Source organism: Thermobia domestica, chromosome 9, assembly GCF_964235325.1.
Source record: "Thermobia domestica chromosome 9, izTheDome1.hap1.1, whole genome shotgun sequence".
NCBI lineage: Eukaryota > Metazoa > Arthropoda > Insecta > Zygentoma > Lepismatidae > Thermobia > Thermobia domestica.
Genome location: NC_137462.1, coordinates 66,939,460 through 66,963,856, shown reverse-complemented (window position 1 = coordinate 66,963,856; position 24,397 = coordinate 66,939,460).

The window sequence follows — 24,397 nt, the reverse complement described above, 5'->3', positions numbered from 1 at the left end:
GATGTTATGCATGCTATGGTTTACTGCCGTACTGTACATTAGTTCTTTCCGTAGCCTTATTGTTATTGTACATTTGTTCGTTTCTCTCTACGGGCCCCATAATTTCTCAGCTTTAGAACCTCATATCACCCTTATTTGACAAAATTGATAACACGCCGTTTGCTTATTTTCTTTCACGTTTTATTCCAATTATTTTAATATCATAAAATGATGTACGTTCTATTCAAAAATTAGAGGTTTGTATGAGGTGGCAACATTGCTTGTGTGACACTACTGCTGCGTTCTTGGTCATGTGTCCCCCTACCACAGGTTTTTCATTTTGTGCCTTTTTCCGGTGTTTTTAAGGTATAACTCGGCATAGCCCTTCCCGGTCACTTTATGGTATCACCTCGATGATTAGCGATCAACAATTAGTCAGGGTATCAATTTTCATAAATATCTAGCTGTCACGATTCGCATACATCCCTTGTTAGTAATGATACCGTTCCAATCTCTATCAGAGATTTCCTTCGTCGGTGTTCATATTTGGGTTCTTGGTTCTACGTGATACGCTTCACATTAGTGGGTTACAATCAGTGGTCCAATTCTAATGTTTTAACAACTAGTTCTTGACACACACACAGACACACACACACACACATATATATATATATATATATATATCGCGACGATTTTATAGGTAGAGTCTAATTGATGGTCCGGAGACTTTTCCTTCTACCAAATTTTATTACAAAGTAAAATAAATACAAATGTCTTTGATTTAGTGTCAGTCACTTAATGACCAAGTGAAGGAATATCGGTGTTTTGCCGCTTGCTCCTTCCACTCATGGCCGTTTCCAGAACACTAGCAGATTGTAGGCGAGATTGGAATAACCCCCTCAGCTCACGGTGGCCTCGCAAGGTTTTCAGTTGAAGATGGAATCCCTACTCCAGTGCGACGTAGGGTATAGGAAGAGGTGTGCTTCTAGTCCACTGCGACATAGGAAGGTAATGGTTAAGCGGTCAATTGATCGACTGATACCAGGTCCCTCGGTGGTTGGGCTTTTATCTGTCCTCTTCGGGTGCTTTCGTGAGGTTCGTTTTCTTTCGGTGTTCCTCGGCGTCCTCCGTGATTCTCGTCTGATTCTCGTCTGCTACACTGTTTACAATCAAGAACACGTGTTGTGTTGACGTGTGTTTTTGTCATGATGTGGGGATCCTTGCACCGCCCACACTGGAAAAAAATAATCTAGAAGATTATTTTTGAAAAAAATACAGAATTGTTGTTAGTGAAAGTTACCTTCCCCACAACAATGATACATTTCGATACACTGTATAGACACTACAAAACACTACAAACACTATACTACACTGAAAAATCATCATATAAAACTTGTTATGATATATATATATATATATATATATATATATATATATATATATATATATATATATATATATATATGTAGTAATAACACTATGTTTTTGTCCCATCTAAGCAGGATCAAAGTAGTCACTATCATTTCCCTCAGAGTGGGCAGAAGTGCGATCACTGTAATTAATAAATGTATACTAGTTCACTAATGGTAGGTATTGGTTGATGATGTTGTTTATCGGTATCAGTATGTATATTGTTGTCAGCTCCGGTATTCATAGTCTGTAGTAGTTGAGTCTTGCAGTTAATAGTAGTCGCCGGCGAATTTAGTCTTTCTAATGGTAATGATATGTCTGGGCATTTGGTTAGGCTTATGTTTGTACGACGGGACTTATAACAGATGAGGCATAAATAAATTATTATTGTTATGAGAACAAAAGAAAGGAGAGTAATTGATATTAGGATCTGGAACATTTTCTGGAAAGGAAAAGATATTATTAGTGTTGGCGTTCTCTCAAACGTTTATATAGGAAGTGTGAAGTTATTCCTATCGCAAGTAAAAGAATAAATAAAATACAATAAATAATGAGAACAGTCCATGGAAAAGAATGGTGCAAATGTAATTCGGAAAATGGATTGGTAAATTGTTACGTTCTCTGTGAAGTAGAGCCTGAAGAGATGTCATCGTTTATTGGACTGTTTGCAAGTTGAAAGTGGAATTAAAATTATAGTTGGTAGGGAGTGTGCGATATTGTATGGTGAAATTAGGCGTATGTCTGGTAGGTAGGTTGAGAGATCTCTGTTTTAATATATTCGTAAGCTTCATATTGAAAGAAGTAAGTTAGTGAATGTTACAACTCATCTGCAACAATTATGTGGTTTCGTTGACGGGTTATTCGTACGAACTTCCTTGTTGTAAGTAGGAGTCCTGTTGCAGTATATAAACAAAAATTCTTCTGCTTTTGATATGGAAGGTTTAATGTGGCAACTAGCTGTTATACTCCGGAAGATGAGAGTGTATAAGCAATCCGTTCTCTGTGATCTTGGTTGAGTTTGGAATTTACATATTTCTATCATACCGTGTGTCTGGCAAAGTGATACATCGAATTCAAAAATTCCTGAAGACGTCCATATAGCGAATTCTGGAGTTTGTAGACAGAGATATGAAAAATCCGACAAAAATCCATTATTAAATATTTTATATAGAAAATGATAATTACTATCCCGTATGATGGGGATTTGTAATATAATATCTAAATTTGTTTGTTTTGGATCAAAAGATACGAGATATGCTTTGGAGGTTTGATAAAAAAAGTCCTAAATCTTGCTCCATCAAAGTGTGTCTTAAATTTGCGTTACTTTGTATAATATTATTGGCAAGGGTCGGTTTAATTAGTGCGTTGTTAATTCTATTATCAAATATGCTTTGTATTATTGAGTTGAAATGTTATTCTATGAGCTGAAAGTTTAAAAGGGTAATCAAGAATCGCTCATTAGCAGCTGTCGTACATATTAGTTGCAAAATCTCGTGGTGTGTTTGAGAAACCATTTTTTTTTTTATTGTCAGCGTGAAGTTAGAGACGATATGTGTTAGTCGGAAATTACTTTCTTTAAATTCCTGAATCTATGAGTTAAGATATTCCGTCTGGTCTTTAAGTAGGTTTATAGAGTTCTTTAATTTATGAACGTCATATAGCGAAAAGTCACTAAATGCTAAATTTGTGAGTCCCATTAAAGGATTGAATATAATCCTTTTATGTCTATGAGAGCATCCTTCTCTAAAGTCACATGGAATTATAGTATTAATTTTATTAATAAATTGTGCCTCTTTTTCTTGCAGTAGCTTTATTAAATGTACGTATCCGGAACATGATTCATTTTTAAGTCGGACTGCAGAGAAGTCTAAGTGTAGGTGATACCATACGAACTCCGTGTCATCATAATTAATTATTGGTTTATATCTAGCAATTGTGAGTCCCAGTTCTTGGAATACAAGTTCATTGTCATAGGTTGTGATACTTACAACGGACACACGCGAACTTGAACAGGAGAAACCGGATGAAATTTCTAGTTAACTAATTTCAGGTTGCTGAATCCAGTGGTGATAGTCGTTTCCATGCAAGACCAAGCAGTCAAGCAGTGGCGACGCCAGTTATTGGAGTATGAGCCAATTTTCTAGACAAGTTATAAGAAGAAACGGGAAAATTGAAAAGCCCAATGTAGTAAATATGATTGACAATTGAGTCTAAAATATGAAGAAGCTCATTTGAATGCCTTACGTTAATCACAGTGTTACCACCTCATTGAAAATCTTGTGTGAAAATGGTAATGGAACAAAGTGTCACAAAAATGCGATGTATTGTAATACATAAATAACCCGACACATTATGAGGTCTTGTCATCTTATTAAACAGTTTTGCTAACTTCATAAAGTACAACGATGATGAAGTATAGTATTCTGTCCAAAGGCATGTCTTTACCCGAAGGTCCCTGGGCAAGGTAAACCCATGATGGTTTGTCATTTCCTCCTATGGGATCACTTATCCACCGGGGACACTCAAAGTATAAAAGAGGCCATACATTTAAAGTTATAAACAAACATAAACTTAAGAAAAACTTTCAATCAGACAAGATAAACTGGAGTGAATCAGCTGGTACAGAAAGAAAGAGTGGTGTTACTCATATTCATGTAATACGCTGCGTCTGGTGACAGGTGCTATCTGACAGTGGTATTTGGGAACTCCAGCATAAAACGATACAGACGCGTTAATGGTGTACTAGCAGATGGATCTCGTTCCGAGTAAAGTGTGGTTGCGTGCAATAGTGATAATAGTATAGAGTGGCATAATGATCATTCACTGTTACAAGGGTGTTTTCCAAACAAAAATGTTACATTGAAGATAATTTTACGAAAGGAAACGAAATATTGTCAATCCCTTGACGTCTGGTTCTTTCGGCAGTACAAGCTTTATTTCCGGCGGATCGTTGATTTCGTACAGATCCAATGCGACAAACCTCAGGTGAATTTACACGATCGTTATTTTATTATCAAGCTGCACTCTGTGATCTACAATCAACTTTCAGCACTGATCTACAAGCCTATGTTGCAATATGCCTGGCGAAAGGCAGGGTACAACACAGGATCAGTAATATTATCATTTGTTAATGTCATTAGTGTAGCATTTCACATAGAATTGCTACCATGCAGAGGTGATGCTGACTGCGAGTCAGTAACAATGGTCAAATGTGCATACTGTTTCTGTGATTTGACCACTTCCTTGACAACCCAAATCTGCATTTTGAGAATTAACTGGTACTTGCACGCTTGCAGGTCAATGTACTCGCGTATTGTATTTTTTAAGTTCTTCAGTATTGTATCATTTACTGGTATCACAGTCGCCTCAACGGTCCCATGTTTATTTTGATCCTTGTAATAATGATGTCTTGTCGCGAAACTTCTCTGTTACTCTTAATGCCCATACACAAAGAAGAGGCTTGTTATCAGATGCAGCGTATTACATGGAATCAGTAACACCACTCTTTCTTTATGTGCGTGCTGATTCACTCCCGCTTATCTTGTCTGATTGAAAGTTTTCTTTTCTTTTATTTCTTTCTTTCCTTGCTTATACCTTCGTTTATTACCCGTTTTATACTTTACGAAGTTAGCAACACTGTTATATAAATGCCAAGACCTCATAATGTGTCGGGTTCTTTATGCATTACAATACATCGCATTATTGTGAAACTTTGTTCCATTACCACTTTCACACAAGATTTTCAATGAGGTAGTAACACTGTGATTAACGTAGGACATTCACATGAGCTTCTACATATTTTAGACTCAATTGTCAATCATATTTACTACATTGGGCTTTTCAATTTTCCTGTTTCTTCTCATAACTTGTCTAGAAAATTGGCCCATAAGTAGGGTGGGGTAACTTGGGCTTGTTTTTTTCCTACTGCGCATGCGCAAACCCTTCGCGCTGATTGGCTGGCGCAGGTCACGTGACCCCGCCCCCGGCCACGCCCCTTCACGATGATTGGCTGGCACCGGACCCCGCTCCTTGGCGCTGATTGGCTGGCGCCGGACCCCGTCCCCTTCACGCTGATTGGCTGGCCACACCCACTGACCACGCTCCCTGCCACGCCCACTTTTTCCGCGCCCACCGGCCACGCACACTTGGCCCCCATGGTCTTTTACGTCCGCCATTTTAGGAGTGTACTTGTTCTCTTTTATGAGCACATTATTCAACATAGCAATTCCAACCCAAGACTACGAACATGGCAGAACCCCTAATTTAATATAGCAGAAATTACATAAGACTATGTAACATAGCAGTGACTTATTTTCGAACCACTATTTTAACATAGCAGAGACTATGAAACATAGCAGGGGTGTAATCATTCCCTTTTATGAGCATAGCAGACTCAATGTAACACCACCTCGATATGTTGCTTCGTTTACGAGTGACTGGCGGATTTTTTACCGTTTTCGAGATATGGGCCATTTTATGAGGTTTGGCCAGTCAAATGAACTGAGAAAAATATTTAGCTCATATCTTAGTCGTTTTGTTTGGAGCCAATAGTAAATAGTTTTATTTTAGCCAATGAGATACTTGACTTGCAAACTTTTCTCCAATGAAAAGGAGTTTTATTTTAGTCAATCAGAGGAAACCGGAGCAACTATATAAGGGCTGAGGTTCGAAGCAATTCTCAGTCAGTTATTCATCGGGTTGTAAAAAGACAACATCGTGTGCAGAGTGAGAGAACATTGAGTGAATTTTGAGTGTGAATTAAGGGTAAGTATTTTTTAAACTCAAAATTTTCGGTGCTGATTTTTAAGTATTCCTTACAACCTCACCCAAGACTGGTTATTTTTTGAAATATACGCTGTGTTAAATACGTTCATGAAAACCAGAGCTCGTTGCGGTCAAAAATAACCGAAATATTGATTTTTAAAAATTTAAGTATTTCTGAACTTTGTGAAAATTTTGGGTGGTGATTTTTAAGTGTTGTGTGTTTGATGAAATATACGATGTTTTCGATCATGCAGATTACGAATATTCTGCCCCTTTTTTTTACCCAGAGTTAATAGTTTATGTAGGATACGCCTAATATGCGATATTTGGATGATTTTGCAATGTAAGATTCTTTTTTTTCTATTTACAGGTTTCGAAAATATCACTAAAACGTTAGGAAGAATACGTTATTGGGAAAAAACACTTTTTGGTGTTCTATAGTGGGAACAGCCCCAATTACAGTAAAAGCATCAAACAGCGGAAAAATCGCTAGTTGATAGAATAATAAAGTAACTTTTTGTTACAAACACCTGATCTAAGCAATAATAGTGTTTCTCCGAGAGGAGTTTTGCAATCATTACAATAATTAATTATTAAGAAAAAAGGACATTTTATTTGGTATAATTAGAAATTCAATAAGCATTGCTTTCAATATAGCGTAAACGTTATTACAGAAGACACTATTTGGATTTCTACAGTGAATGATTGTTGATCGTTAAGAATAATAGGTTATTAGAAAAAAAAACACTAATTGGCATTCTATAGTTGGAAGACCACAATTAAGATAAAACAGCAAGCATTAACGATAATACAATATTACTTGGTAATCTATAGTTGGAAGAGACTCCATTATAGTAAAAAACGCAAACATTAACAATTTTACAATATTCTAAAAAAATTACTTGGTATTATATAGTTAGAAAAAACAGCGAATATTAACGCTTTTACAAACAAAATGGAGAGATTTAATATAGTATCTGAATTACGGCAATATTATAGACAATTTAAAGATAATGGGAATTTATTGACAATTGAATTAACTCCTCCCCCAGAGGGAGAAAACCCCCTTGAATGGGTAGAAAATGGCATTAGTGATTTGGTACAGTATGTAATGAGAGGTGTGCTCCCTCATTATCGTGTAGGGTTGACTTTTATAAATCAAAATCACCCAGATAAACCATTCTATCTGTCTTTTCGAACTGCTAATAATATGACTGCTGAAAATGTGTGGGGTGCGTTAGAAAAAGTAATTCAATCAAATACATCATTCCTATATCAAGATCGTTTTATTCTTTATTTTCACCACGTCGAGCTACCTATTGGTATGGGACGGGTGAAACAGAATTTTTCTGATATAAACGAGTATATAAAACATAACAGAGGTATTATGGTCATTAAAAACCCTGATTACTATTGTCTGGGTCAAGCTCTGGTGGTTGCTATAGGTCTTATTGAGCATAAAGCTGATAAAAGAGAAAGACATAGATATCGCAATCAATACGCAACAAATATGTTTCAAAAGGTTTTCGAATTAAGTGAAAAGGCTGGTGTTAGCCTAGAGAATGGCGGAGGGATACCGGAATTAAAAAATTTCAGGCATATTTATCGGCATATAAAATCACTGTGTATGACGGATTGTCGGGCGAAAAAATATTTTTTGAGGGTCACGGTCATGGTAAACGAATTAATTTACTATATATTAACAATCATTATAATGTCATCACTAACCTAACAGCAGCATTTTCATGTGTTTACTATTGCGAAGAATGCCACAAAAAATTCCAGACTAAAGACAGGCATGTGGGGAAAGCTTTATGCAATAAATGCAGGAATAGACCACCATGCACCATTACAAAAAATGTAATATATTGCCGGGAATGCAATAGATGCTTTTATGGGGCTTAGTGCCTCAAAAACCATAAGGCTTCATTGTGTGATATTCTGAAAGTGTGTCCTCAATGTCGTAAAGCATACGTGCTGAAAAAGGGCGGAATCCACATGTCTGTGGCGAAGTATTCTGCACAGGGTGTAATAATTTGATGCCGTCAGGGCATTTAAGTTACATTCAGCCGTGCCGAAGGCGTACTCCACAGAAATGGTTATTAGTGTTTTATGACATTGAGTGCCGCCAGGATAAAGAAGTAGCCGGTGGTATTTTTGAGCATGAGCTCAACCTGTTAGTTAGCCAACAGGTGTGCTATTGTTGTAGAAACAGTGCGAGTGAACGGTGTGGTGTATGCGGCATTAGAGAACGTGTATTTTATGGGGACAAATGCATTGTCGAGTTTTTAGATTATTTAGCACAAAGGAGTTATGGAATAAACAAAATAGTCGTTGTAGCTCATAACGCAAAGGGTTACGACGGCCATTTTGTTTTACGCGCGATGATGATTGATAAAGAGTGGACACCGCGAATAATTATGCGTGGGTGCAAAATTTTAGCGATGGAATATTTATATTTAAAATGTATTGATAGTCTAAATTTCTTACCAATGCCTTTATCCAAATTAGGCGACGCGTTCGATTTGCCCGTCTCGAAGGGTCATTTCCCTCATTTATTCAACACAAAGGCTAATCAGGAGTATAGGGATGCTTTACCCGGCATTGAGTATTACGATGTGGGAGGCTTAAAAAAGAAACAGAAAGAGAAGTTTTTGCGTTGGTATAATGAGGAAAAAGAAAAACTTGGAGAGACGGGCTTCATTTTAAAAGAACACCTCATTAAATACTGTGTAAACGATGTGAACGTGCTGCGCAATGCGTGCATAAAATTTATGAACGAATTTGAAGTTATATCAGGTGTCAACCCGTTCCTAGAAAGTATAAGCATAGCCAGCGCGTGCAATTTAATGTATAGAAAAAAGTTCTTGCGAACAGACACCATTGGTATTATCCCACATAGTGGGTACAGGTGGCGTGATAACCAATCTGTCGGTGCCGTTCATTGGCTCGTGTACGAGGCCGACCGATTAAAAACACAAATCCAGCATTCTGGTAATGGCCGAGAGGTTGTGGTGTGTGGTGGGTATAAAGTGGATGGTTATGCGCGCTATAATGGCGCAGAACATGTTTGGGAGTATCAGGGTTGTCTATTCCACGGGTGCCAGGAGTGTTACCCCACAGGTCGTGATAACGCCATATATAACGATGCATACACTACTTTTAATATGCGTTATGAGAATACTGTAAACGAAATTAATAGATTAAAAGAACTGGGGTATATAGTGCATGAAATGTGGGAATGCCAGTGGCGCGAGTTTCTGAAAGAACACCCGACAGTGAATATATTTGTAAAAAAAACCACAGCATGGTTAAGAAATGCCCAATTCATCCGCGGGATGCCCTGTATAGTGGCAGGGTCGACGCCATGAAACTTTACAAAAAGGTGAAAGAGGGAGAACGTATCATTTATACCGATATAATCTCCCTTTATCCTTATTGTTGTAAGGTGAAAAAATATCCTGTGGGTCATCTGAAAATTTATGTGGGTGATGATGAGTGTCCTGATATTTCGGAATTTGAGGGAATAATAAAGTGCACGGTATTAGCCCCGGACAATCTCTACCACCCAGTGCTGCCCTATCGGAGTGGTAAAAAGTTATTATTCCCCTTATGCCGAACATGCGCGGACACTCTTAATGATGAAGAATGCACGCATTCGGATGAGGAAAGAGCTTTGACTGGAGTATGGGTTGTAGACGAAGTGCGGGTAGCTGTTGAGAAAGGATACAGAGTGCTCGAAAAACACGAGGTATGGAGCTATGAGGTTGTAATGTATGACGCTGAGAAGAAAGAGGGCGGTCTTTTCACGGATTACATTAACCTGTTTATGAAGATCAAGACTGAATGTAACTTCATACTGTAAAAACGTAAACACCGTAAAATGCACAGAATAAAATGTTATTACTTATTTCAAGAAATGAAAATTTATTTTTTTGCACTGGTTCTGATATTTCTTACATGTTTTCTGTGGGGGATCACTATTATTAGTTTTCATCACACAATCAATCTGACACCTTTTTGTCAGAAATAAAACAATCACAAGCTTAAGTTCAGAGGAAGTTATGGAAACAGAATTCAGAGAATAAAACCAATAAAGAGTAAAACTAACAAGTTCTGTAAAATATTTATTAGGTCAGGTCAAATATTTGACTTACCCAATCCTATTGCTTCTTATTAACTTATCCTCCAGTCAAATGTAGACACTTTAATTGAGGCATTTATTTTTACATCTTTGAGTAACATATGATAAACTATTTCACTTTTGAAGAATTTAGACTTAAATATTTATTTATAAAATATAAATAAAATCTTTAGAATTGTTTTAATTTTCAACTTTACTTCTCCAGTAACCTACATTTATTTTTGGAAGTAGAAAATTCTAGAAGACACCCTCTAAAACAGTATAAAAATTTAAGTTTCAAATTAAATGTCGATACATTGAATGGAGTAGCTTCTATGCTTCCCTAAATCACACACACGGTCATCGAAAAACTAATTTCTCGTCATGTACGGGTCATGAAATAATAAAATCCGTCGAAATCTCTAATTGAAATTATTTTACGATCACATCTTTTTAATTCCTTATAGTAGATAGTAAAAGTACGTTCTACACAAAGTTTGAACTTAAAACTAATTGGAGCTCACTCGTGACTAAGCGGTAAGCGTACGCGCCTTTGGTGTGGGAGACCTGGGTTCGATTTCCAGCGGGAGCACATGTGGTTCGGATTCCACGTTAATCAGTTGATTCCATGTCATATGGCCTCGAAATTATGAAGAACTTTCAATATCTTGGAAAAGAATTGTCCAAGATATATGGTTGTCAAAATGTATTGGAAGACCTCGAACCAGCAATGGATCGACAATTGTTAATGGTGTATATGTGTGTGAAATAGGTGTAAATAACTCTCACCACTTGATTCATATGATCCCAGTTGTTATTCTTGATATCTGAGCATTTGAGGTTATAGAATAAACGCTTATACCTTGTGAGAGATTGTATATTTAACCCTTTAGCTATAAGAATTTCTAAGAAGAAAGATACTTAAAATAAAATTTACAGTTCCTCCCACCCTCCGTTAATGTTCGGACATGTATATACAAAGCAAAGTAATGTTCTTCAAATAGGTCAATTGTTCTTGATTGTGAATAATTTGTATCCTACAAGCTTTTCCTTCTGCTGAAATTTGCAATACACACACTTGCTATGCTAATAGAAATGAACAAATTCAGAAATTTTATCCGCATAGTTTATTTTCAATTCCCGAAAATGGGTTCTGCTACGTGAAGTTGCACCGGCCAATTAGTTTTTGATATAAATTGTTTATAAATCGTGAACAAACAAATTTTATGAGAACTTTCGTGAACAAACGATGAATAAATGATCTGTATGGTTTACTTTCAATTTTCAAAAAATGGGTTCTGCCAGGCTCACGCACATAATTTGTTTGGCTTCTTTCTTTTTTTCTTAACTAGGTCATATATATATATATATATATATATATATATATATATATATATATATATATATATATATATATATATATATATATATATATATATATATATATACATATATATATATATATGTCTGGATATAATAAACGGTTCTGCGATTTCAAAATATTTTAATAACCGGTTCTAGTAAACCGGTGCGAACCGGCTGAATAGCACCACTATTTGTTAAAATTACTAGAATATTCATTATTCGAATAATTGTTCGAATAACAAATATTTGAAGAGTTCATTATTTGAATGCTCGTAGAATGAATTATTCGAATTTTAACATCACTAATCCAATTACACTTGTTTCGATATTTGAGGAACCACGGTGAAGAATTTTCAAATCTACCATCGAATGTTTGGTCACACTATTATCCTTCTTAAAAGATGCTTTGATAAACCTGAGATAACTTCTATGTTCTCTCAAGACTCTTATGTTTTCTTTTAGCCTAGTGCTGATATTTGTTCTAGTCATTTCTATGTACGCAGCATCGCATGTAAAAGAAATCTAGTAAATGCCGCTTTAAATACTTTTCTGCACAAAATATCTCTTTTATTAGCTTAATAATCTTTCCAATATTACTAGGGAGTTTCAGGGCAACTTTTGAGTTAGATTTTTGGCTAGAGTTTGGAGTCTGAAGGATAAATTTGGAAATAGCAGGAAGGATACCTTATCTGCTTGCTTTTGAACTTTTTTGTATCCTCATTTTTCAAGCTTCTAAAAGATTAAGGACATTTTGTTTCCATACTTCCATAGAATATAACCGTTGGCAAGGCTTAAGTTAATAATGTACTTAAATTCTTCTATGCAGTCTTCATGGTGTGTCACTGACCTATACGCTCTAATGCACATATTTATCCACCTTAGCTTTGACCTAGTATAGATGACCTGATATTTTGTGAATGAAGAAATCACTGGCTGATGGTTTTCTAAAGACCTTTGATTGCATTTGTTAAAGTACTTGTAAAAAATAAACTCAAATAATTACTTTTTTTTTAATTCGTACGTGAATTTTAGTTTTGAGTCTGTATGTTTTAATTGTTCCAAAGAAAGTGGAGTTTACCATCATCCATTACACTATAAGCGATCTGCATAGAAAAAATATTTGATATATTTCAATCCTGAATTATCTAGAATGCTCATTTCGTAATGATTAATCACTATGATAGACAATAAAAGACATCCTTTTGCCAATAGCAACTACCTTCAAATTTAAGGACGGTTTTGGAAATAAATCTCTAAAGTTTTTGACAACTCGTAAATTTGCATATCATTAAATTGGTTGGGTCTAAGCCAACTTTTGTGAGCAAATAATGACTAAATTTATGGATATTGAGGTAACAGTATTCACTCTGTCAATCGAAGCTAATTTCAATTTATCATCATTGACCAAGAAACACAACTCTTGTTTTCACCCCAAGACTATTATTCTCGACTTACTTGAACTTAATGATGGTGTCCAAAATATATTGAAATATGCACTTAGATAATTTGTACACTAAATGATACCATCCAGCAATAAAGTGTCCTATCCAGCGTACTCTCCAACTTTAAAAAGTTTTTGGCATCTCATAGATGATAGGTAAGACTAGAGTGTCCATTTTAAGGTATTTTTATTATTTTTCTCTATTTATTCCTTTATTTTATTTATTTATTTATTTTTTCGCCAAACGTCATCAATAAGTAAAGATTTGGCAACAGTAATATTAACTTTTTTAATAGTAGCAGGTGATTGATCTATACTCACCTTCAAATAATCCTGATCGTATACTTTATCCAAAATATTCATTCAATAGTCATCCCTATCAATTAACGTGAATTAGTTTCCCTAATCAACTTTGATACACCAACGATTGTTTTCCTGAAACCATACTTTAAATTCCTTTAAAATTCGGTCAAATTTTGAAAAGCTCTGTTTTTGTTAGTTACATAATTGCAATACAATACATTCGAAATTTACATTCCATTTTGAAATTTTGTTATATTAGTCCAGGAAATCTAGAGCAATTTTACCCTCAACCTGGGCAAAATTGCAACCTTTAGTTTTACACCTGTATTTTCTTTAGGTACCTCACCTGATGAAAATATCCAAAATCCGACAAAATCGGACCACGGGAACACCCCCCAAAACGGTTTCAAAATGGCCGACCATGTTTTTTTTTAAAAAATCGTAGACCTTTACGTTGGCGGCTCTAGTAGCCCTCTTAATTGACACAGAGACATGAATGATACCTCGTTGGAACGCTCATAGACCACAAATTCCAACGAAGTGACTTTTGTACTCATCATGCCCAACCCGTAGAAGAAAAAGATGAAGAAAGTTGATTTTTGTTTTTTAATTGATATTTCTTGGACCCTGGCAACACTGTACATCCTCATACGCCGGCAGAAAAATTCCCACGCGTAGACCAGACATCGGTAACAATAATATAAAAAATGAAGGACGTAGGTTCAACAGTAAGGGAGATAAAAATTCGGAACCGCGGACAAAGAAGGGTCACTGTGTATATTTTTTACTGTGGTCTAACTTCTGTTCCTTAGATCTAGCATCCTCCCTAATTGTCACAGAGACATGAAGCATACCGCGTTGGAAAGCTTATGAAACCCCCTTGCCAGTGACGTATCGTTTGTGCTCCCTGTGCCCAACCTGTAGAAAAAGAAGAAGAAGAAACCTTGAAAAAATTGTTAAAATCTACACTTTTACCTTTCTTGGGCTCTGGCAACCCTGATAATCGTTGGGCATAGGTGGCACAAACGATACGTCGTTGGAAATGGGGTTCCATAAGCTTATCATAGTCTTGCATGAACCTAGGCACTGAAGAACCATGGCTGATTCCCTTACACGTTTGTGTATCATCTGCAGAAGCCTAGATCCTGACAATAACCTCATCACACTTCAAGAAAAGGGAACTGAAGGAGTGAACAATGCCAGTAAGGCTCGCGGTAGTAACATTCTCGCCGCTACAAGTATGGTGGTTCATGTCTCTTGTCGCAAACGTTACATTGATAAAAAATATATTGCGATTGCTCTAAAAAGAAAAACGTCATCGCCGATACAAAAACGAGTTACTCGCTCGTCGGATGGGTCCTTCAACAGCAACAGTGACTGCCTGTTTTGGGGAACGCTTGTCTTATTTGATGACCGTCACGTGTTGAAATCAGAAAATGTGCGAGTGAAAACACAAGCATTGCCACACAACATTTTAAAGTGTTGCAATGAACGAAACGATGCCGGGTCATAAACTGTCCGAGGTCGAATTGAGTACTTCTCATCTGATCTTCATGCTGGAGATTGTGTCTATCACAGATCATGTAGTATCAACTTTCGAACAGGTAAATCAATTCCTCAACAATACTGCACCGACAATCAGTCAGCATCAAAAAAATTCCGGGCTGGCCGACCTACAAATGATGAGAGAATCCGAGCATTTCAGAGCATTTGTAGTTATTTGGAAGAGCACGATGATGAGCAACTAACTGTGGGAGAACTTGTTACAGAAATGGGCACATTTCTTGTAGGGACTGATCACATTGCATATGACGGACGACACATGAAGCGTCAATTAATGGAGTAATTCGGTGAAAAAATATAATTTCTATTGACAGTGGAAAAAACGACTTCATTACACTTCGAGAAACTGCCAATCACATTCTACGGGCATATCGTGATTTACCACGAGAGTATGATGAAGAAAAGGAAAAAAATAGAATAATAGAAATAGCTCGACTGATCAAAAGCGACATAAAATCCAAACTATATATCCTTCACCCAGTGACTTGAGCATTCAGGAATTTCTTCAGTACATTCCACCTAGCCTTAAACTATTCTATGCCATACTTTTTGCCGGAAAGGGCAATGAAACCAAAATAACATCGATTGGCCAGTGTTTGATGCAAGCAGCCAGAGCAAGAAATATGTTAGCTCCTCTGCAGTTAGGTGTTGCTGTGCAGCTGCACCACCACTATCGATCGAAACATCTGATTGACAGGCTGCATCACCTGGGATTTTGCTCTTCATATGCGGAAGTGCAGCGGTTTGAACGCTGTGCTGCAAGTACATTTGGTAATCGTGTGATCGAAATGCCAAAAGACCAGACTCTCCTCTTTGCAGCTGATAATGTAGACCATAATCTCCAAACGCTGAGTGGTTTAGGCACATTCCATGGTATAGAAATGTTGGCGGCCATTACTCCATCCACTACTACCAGTCTAACCATTCCTCGGAAGCCCGTCACTGATGCTGATGTGAAGTCCCTTGCCAGTGTTCCCATTCACGCATACACTGAAGCCATGGCTATTCTTGAAAAGGTCAACTGTGAACTGGTAACAGCACCATCACCGAACGAAAGCTCCCTGGATATTTTGTGGAAACTTTCCTGGCACTTTCCGTCACGCACACCAAACTGGTCAGGAATGATGCAGGCCATTCACGCAGGTCCATCTCTTCATCATCCAGGGAAATCCACTGTTCTCTGCTTACCGATTATTGACCTCCATCCATCTTATATGCCATGCATCTATTCCACTTTAGTGTACCTGAATAATCTTGCGAGAAAATATAAAGTCACACCAATCATCACCTTAGACCAACCACTGTTTAGGAAAGCTTCACGTATCCTGCATGACAGAGCACATAACACCAGTATTAAGGACACGGTTGTCCTGTTGGGCTTATTTCATACTCTCATGAACCTTCTAGGAGCAATTGGTTCCCTGATAGATGGTTCAGGCTTACGTGAAATCTTGCATGAGGTTTTATGGAGAAAATTCGGTTGTACATATGTTAAGTGGCAAGTCCGTAGCAAGAGCCTTCCGTGCGCACATGATAGTTGACGTCGCATTAAGTGCATTGCTTGTGGAGAATGTTTTTCTGGAGACCGATAACGGAACACACAGAACTATCAACGATGCTTACTCTCTCTATCAGAGTCTGATGTCGGGTGAGATTACTGTAACTGGAGCTAGTTCTTCACCTCTTCTTCAAGAAGCCCGAGAAAAAATAGAAGCACGAAAGTCAGAACTTATTAACACATCAAAAAAAGTCAGTTGTTTCTTGCATACCAGCGCATGTTGACCACAGCAAGGAAACTTGTGGCAGCAGACCGAATAGGAAGCTGGGAGGATCACCTTGATGCTATAGCAGAGTGGATTCCCATTTTCGCTGAATTATTTGAAGTCGACTTGCTTGTACCTGCAAACAATGTTAACGCTGCCATCGGTTAATCCAACGTTCACGAAAGCTTTCAAAATGGGTTCGGAGTTATTAGAAGAAGCAACCGTTATTGAGCTGGGTTGTCCTCTGATCTAGTCAGAGAGCAGGTTCTGATGAGATCGCTATAATCCACTGGAGGTCTAACCCATGGGAGTGGAATGTCGGAGATGCAACGATCTTTATGGGTGCTCTCAATGCCAGCATGCTCCGAGTACAATCTGGCGATGCAAACTCTTACTCACACAGCATATGTCACTAGCGAACAACATAAAGGAGCCGAAACGTCAAGAATGTCACGTGATATCAGTGACATACGTCGTATGCTTGCACGACTGCAGCCCATTTCACCATTTGACGGAGACAAATCGTTGAGAAACAGTGCCACTGGCGTCACACCGGATTCCTCGGTCAACGTTCATAATTTATTTTCAGTTGGGGCAGACCATGCAAAGAAACTATCTGGTAAAGACCTGTTCACTGTGAAGGGGAAACGTGCAGATAAAGTCAAAACTCTAGCATCCCCGAGTAGTGTTAAAATCAGCAGCGATATCTCCGTCGATTCGAATCTTTTGTTTCAAAGACTGTTAGTTGTCGCTAATGCAGGCAGCACATCTTTAGAGGAGACCTTAGCGCATGAATTATGTGCCTACCCACCGGCTTTATTTAAGTCACCCAGCATGATGCGTAAGGCAGACAAAGCCCCACTGGCCTATGCGATACGAGAGTTCAGGAAGCAGCAGAGCGCACAGTTTGAGTGAACGGAGCCAGACAATATTCTGTATGTCTTAGACGTAGGATCTCTGTTTCATAGACTACCATGGTGTAAAGGCAGTTCGTACGACAATATCGCTGCATCATTTGCTGAGTATACGGTTCGTAAATATGGCACATCAACCATCGTGTTTGATGGGTATGGAATTTGCTCACCATTGTTCATTGCAACTGTGCTTCCGGGTGTGCAAGAACGTATTATACTTGCAGAAAGCATGCCCTTCCATGTATTATTGCTAGTAGTGTGTGCAAAGAAACTGAATGTTCTAACTCTTTAAATGAATATGGTGAGGACAGTGTTAGTGTAGGGGATGACGATGTAGATGTGTAATTTGCCTCCCAAAGTATTTCGTCTTCCCATTCTTTTGCCTTAGAATATTTTTGCTTTATATATAGGTGTTATGTTTCTATAAAACGAATTGTCTTGTACACTGTATTATGGTATGACCTTCTATTTGCTATTGCTTGTGGCGTATCCCAAAAAACTGAATGTCTTAACTGTTTAAATGAAAATGGAGAGGACAGTGTTAGCGTAGGCAATGACGATGTCGATGTGTAATTTGCCTCCTAAAGTCTTTCGTTATTCCCATTCTTTTGCTTAAGAATATTTTTGTTTTATGTATAGTACTTATATTAAAGCGACCTTTGATTTAAAGAAAGAAACAAGATTTTTTCATGCGTAGAACGATTATCAGGGTTGCCAGAGCCCAAGAAAGGTAAAAGTGTAGATTTTAACAATTTTTTCAAGGTTTCTTCTTCTTCTTTTTCTACAGGTTGGGCACAGGGAGCACAAACGATACGTCACTGGCAAGGGGGTTCCATAAGCTTTCCAACGCGGTATGCTTCATGTCTCTGTGACAATTAGGGAGGATGCTAGATCTAAGGAACAGAAGTTAGACCACAGTAAAAAATATACACAGTGACCCTTCTTTGTCCGCGGTTCCGAATTTTTATCTCCCTTACTGTTGAACCTACGTCCTTCATTTTTTTATATTATTGTTACCGATGTCTGGTCTACGCGTGGGAATTTTTCTGCCGGCGTATGAGGATGTACAGTGTTGCCAGGGTCCAAGAAATATCAATTAAAAAACAAAAATTAACTTTCTTCTTCTTTTTCTTCTACGGGTTGGGCATGATGAGTACAAAAGTCACTTCGTTGGAATTTGTGGTCTATGAGCGTTCCAACGAGGTATCATTCATGTCTCTGTGTCAATTAAGAGGGCTACTAGAGCCGCCAACGTAAAGGTCTACGATTTTTTCAAAAAAACATGGTCGGCCATTTTGAAACCGTTTTTGGGGGTGTTCCCGTTGTCCGATTTTATCGGATTTTTGATATTTTCATCAGGTGAGGTACCTAAAGAAAATACAGGTGTAAAACTAAAGGTTGCAATTTTGCCCAGGTCAAACCGCATTTTGACTCGACTATATGGCAAATATTATTCCTAATGAAGGATAAGAAAATGGTATAATAGTGTGGCTTGGCTACATTGTGCACACTGCGACTTAAATAAGTTTTCTGGTGAGTAATTAGAATTACGTTCTGAATAAAGAAGAATCCACTTGCTGAAAAAGAATGTATTAGAAGTTAAGTTAATGGATTAATCGTAGGACATATATGTATATATTGTTGTATAATTATAGTATAATAACAAGAGTAACTTATAATATATTGGGACTGCAAGTGACCGTCAGTACTGACATTTCCGTATTACTCTTAAATTACCACTGTTCATACCAAACCACAATATGAAGACCTTATTGTGGAAAAGAACTTCTTAAGCCATTGGTGCCCCTGAAGATGAGTGTCCGAATGCCACTTTCAAAATATTGGAAGAAAAAATGTTCGAGGAACATTAATAGGTGTGTGATTTCCAAATATTATAATGTGTTCCATACGCTCGATAAGTACTTGCTCTTAACATCGTCGGGCTTATTATATACTGCACCAAAATGAAAGCACGCTTGCAGATAAATTAGTTGTAGGCATCTACTGTACTCTTTGTGAAAGTAATTTCGAATAACGCTCGATCCATCTCTTTATTACTCATCTAATTCTGTTCTCCTTCTGGCTTCTGAACTTCCGAGTGGATCACAATAGCTATCAAAAACCTTGTAATATACCTAACAGAACGTAAAATTGCTAATAAAATATGAAATTTTAAGGCATTACAAGAGGATTATAAAAAGAGGAAAGAAAGAAACTACATTTACAGTCATTTACAGTTATGTCAAGTTAATAAATCTGAATGGAATCTCCAATAAAATGTAAATTCTTAAGGCGTTAGAACACATTATTTCTGAAAGGAATAGAATATTCAAAATTATCTTAATATCAAACTAAACTCAATGATGTGAGATTTTACATCTAACGGGTTAAACTATGAACGAAACAAGTTATGGTTAAAAGGAACACTTTAAAACAGTTCGATTACAGTTTGCAGTTCACTAATCGATTTGACTGAAACTTGAACCGAATTTGGATCGCAATGTAAAACTCGAAAGTTAAGAATGCCCTAGGAAGGCCCTAAGATTCTGGTTCAAAATTCCAAATATCAACGGAGACTGTAAAAATATAAGTAAAACGAGAATTTATTGTAATATTATTCTTTTGTGGCTTTGTTAACTGTAAACTTACCAATGCAAATATCATGAGATGCTGTTCCACTGTAATTTCGTCAAAAAACATGTTATATTGAGGACAATATCCAATGCTTTCCCGTATGCTATCAATGTTTTCCTCAATATCATGTCCATTAATGGTTACAGCTCCACTTGTTGGAGAAAGTGATCCTAAAATGAATAGAAGTCTACATAAAAATTTAGTCTTAGGTAGAGTAAATTAAAATAATTTGGTTCGTCAGTTTTGCTACCCTCTGAAATGAAATGGCATCACGAAGTAAGGTTACAACAACTGGTACGATGTGGAGTGTAAATTTATAAATTTGATTCCAAGTTGTTCTATATGCGTCTGAAGACTGCGAAGCGTTTAATTAAATTAGTTTTCAAAGGTATACAGATTGGTATAAACAAAGGAAGATATTAATATGAACTAGATGCTAATTGCAAAGTTGAAAAGAAAAAGAAAAAGAATAGATACTCTAGGGCCACTCTAGATAAATTTAGAAAAAGAACATTCAACATAAGTCATTCATAACTAATAAGGACTCACTCAACTCCACAAACAATTGAATATATTTTCCATTTTTGCACTAATCATAAAGTTTGAGCAAAGTCGCGAATGGATTTAAGGTTGGCTGCAAATCACTTATAAATATTTAAAAAGCACTTCATGTACTACAAAAATTGATTTTGTTAAGAACTTTGTACATGATGGGATCTATCAAGCTTTATGTCAATGCGATTAATCTTACTGAAACCATACGACTAAGTGGAACGTAGCTACAAATTACAAATATCATATTAGAGATGCAAAGGAGCAATATTCACTGGTTACTGAAGTATCAAAACAGTAGATGGATCGAAACATAACTTGAAGGAAGTTAAAAGGAATACGTAACCAACATGCCAAAAGAAATGTTTTTGAATTCTATTATATTAGGACAAAACATATAATGCTAAATCTGGATGAGGATAACCTTGATAAGAACTGCGATTGATGTTATAGCAATTTACATTCGGAAATATGGGCCTTAACGTAAGCAATCTCAGCAGTTAACCCAAGCCCAGCAGTTTTGATCTGGTTTAGAGGCTCCATTCTGTTTATGGCTCTGGAATTTAGGAAATTTTGAGGCTTGGCAACGACACATTCTTACATAATCAAGATAGAAGATTTTGTTACATATTTACAAAACCTTAATGAATATTTGAAGTATTATAAATATAGTTTTATTGTATAATAATTATTTTTAAGTATTTTTGCCAAATATAAAGAAGAATCATAAAGAATTTAGCGTAGTGGTTTATGTTTTGTGAGGAGTGGAGTGAACCTCCGTTATGTGAGATCTAGTAATAGACCAGAAGTTTCTCATTTATTCAGACCGATGAAAGTAGCTGGTAGGCTGCTGAAATTATTTTCAACATTCTACTTCATAAAGGCATTGATGGGTGCATGATAGATGTAGTGAATATGCCATATCATCACCATCATCATAGGTGTTCTGCCATTATTGACAGGTCACTTGCCACAACTGAGAAGCTTTCATACTCCATGGTCTTCCGCTAACTCTCCGTCTTCACATATCATTCTTCTGCTTTGGCATCGCCCATTAATCATAGCCTTCTTTGCCCCTCCCTCTTTTTCCTGCCACCATACCCTCTAGCGTGTCCTTCTTGGTACAGTTCCTTCTTAGCCAATGTTCCAATCAGTTACTCTTCCTATTTTAAATAGTATCTAAAATTGTTCTGTTCTTACCCGCCATTTCTAACACCCTCTCATTCGTTTTCCGCTCTCCATTCTTCTCCAGACCCACATTTCGAAAGCTTCCATTCATTTTCATTATTTTTGCGTAATGTCCATGTTTCTGCCCCATATAGTACAATACTCCACACGAAGGATTTTATGAGTATTTTTCTCAACTCTTTGATTAAGATCCCATGAAATAGACTTTTCTTCCTCCCTAATGGCTTCTTTCACCATTTCTGTCCTTGCTTTTATTTCACATTCGCACTTCATATCATCACTAATAATACTACCCAGGTATCGAAAACTAGGATCTGTTCTATTTTCTCCCCTCTTACTTCTATATTTGACACCGAAAGCTTCGTTCCAATTCACCATGGCTTTTGTCTTTCTATCATTTATTTTCATCCCATATTCTTCACAGCCCTTCCTCAATTTTTTTCATATCTTATTGATTTTCTTTTCAGATTATGCAACAAGCGCAATATCATCTGCAAACCGTATACATCTAATCATTCTACCTCGTACCGAAATGCGTCTTGATTATGTAGGCTTTTTTCATTATCTTTTCTAGACAGATATCAAATAATGTAGGCGAAAGACAGAATCGCTGTTGAACTCCTCTTCCAATTGCACTCTCTATCATTTCCTTCCCTATTCTAATACTTATTCGTTGGTTGAGTTTTTCATGAGTCTTCTATCTTTCCACTCCAATCCAACTTTTTTTTAAAAGTATCTCCAGCAACAATTCTCAATTCACATGATCAAAAGCATTTTTGAGATTCATAAATACCACATATAACTCTTTCCGTTTTTCTATAAACTTTTCACCGATTATCCTTAATAATCCAATTGTATCTCTTGTGCCCTTACCTCTCCTTAGCTTGAACTGTTCCTCTTCAACTTTTTTATTTGTTCTTTTACACAATTTTCTGTTCAGAATTCGAAGCAAAATTTTTGCTGCATAATATATGAGACTAATAGTTCTATAATCCTCACATCTCTCTGAGTTCGATTTCCTAGCCATCGGTATCATGATCGTCTTCAGGGAATCTTTTGACCACTCTCTTGTTTCATATATTCCACTGCAGAGTCGGAACAATTTTTTCTTGCCCTTATCTCCCATATTCTTAATGAATTCGATTGGTATATTATCTATCACGGTTGCATTTCCATTCCTAATTTCGAATATAACTTTTTCAAACTCACCTAAAGTATACTAAACCTTTCATCATCCTCGTGTACTTCATTTTTTACTTCAAACATCTAGGCCATATGGTCTATCCCTACTCTCATATAAGTACTCAACATATTCTTTCCACCTTTCTAAGACTTCACTTCTCTCGCTATCTTCCCAACCTTATTTTCTATTGCAATCACAGTACCGCTTTGTTCCCACCGAAGTTCCATAGATTTCACCTCCTTGTACATTTCCTTGTATTTCCCCACTCTTTCTAATTCTTCTATGCCCTTGGATTTTCTTCTGTAAAACTCTTTCCTTTCGCTGTTTCCCTTCGTAACTCGTTGTTTTACTTCATGTACATCTTTCTGCCCTCTTCTGTATCAACGTATTTCCACGTCGTCCTTTTCCTCATTTTCTGCAACATCTGTTCTGTTCGGTAACCTACTACTTCCTCTGCAGTCTGCTATATGCAAAGCTTAATATGTTCCCACCGTCTGTTACTATCCGCGCCTATCCTTCCCTCGTTTCAGTATTTTTCTCGAATTTTTCAACGAAAAGATTACTTACTTCCTTGTTTTTCAATTTTTTCAGTATTCAACATCTTGTCTACTTTTTTCTGCCTACATTTTTCAGATGGATATGAGTTGTGTGCTGATTGGATCACATGTTCCAAATTAATAGTGAATTCTCTCTACAGAAATTGACCAGTCCCTCTCATCTCTCATTTCTTTAGCCTAAACTATATTTTCCTACGATACTATTTTCCTGCCTTTCTCCTACAACTACATTGAAATTTCCCATTACAATTACACATGCACCTCTCCTCTCCCTCTCTATATTTTTTCTATTTTCTCATAATTTTTCCTCTCCTTCTTCAATTATATGCGAAGTCGTCGGTGTGTATATTTGTACCACTACTAGATCCTTCTTTCTTCCTTTAAGTCTTGACACCATAACTCTATCATCAACAAATTATATTTTCACTACCGATACCTTCTCTTTTAGGCGCTTATCAAGAATTATTCCTACAATATTATGACCACCCTTTTCATTACCTGAGTAAAACATTCTATAACCTTCGCAATTCAACACCTCATTACCTTCTCATCTAACTGCGCAAACTCCTACCTTAGATTATTTTGTTTCATTTCCTCTTTAAGATTTTCTAATTTATCTCCCTATAACATGGTACGTATATTCCATATCCCTATTCTA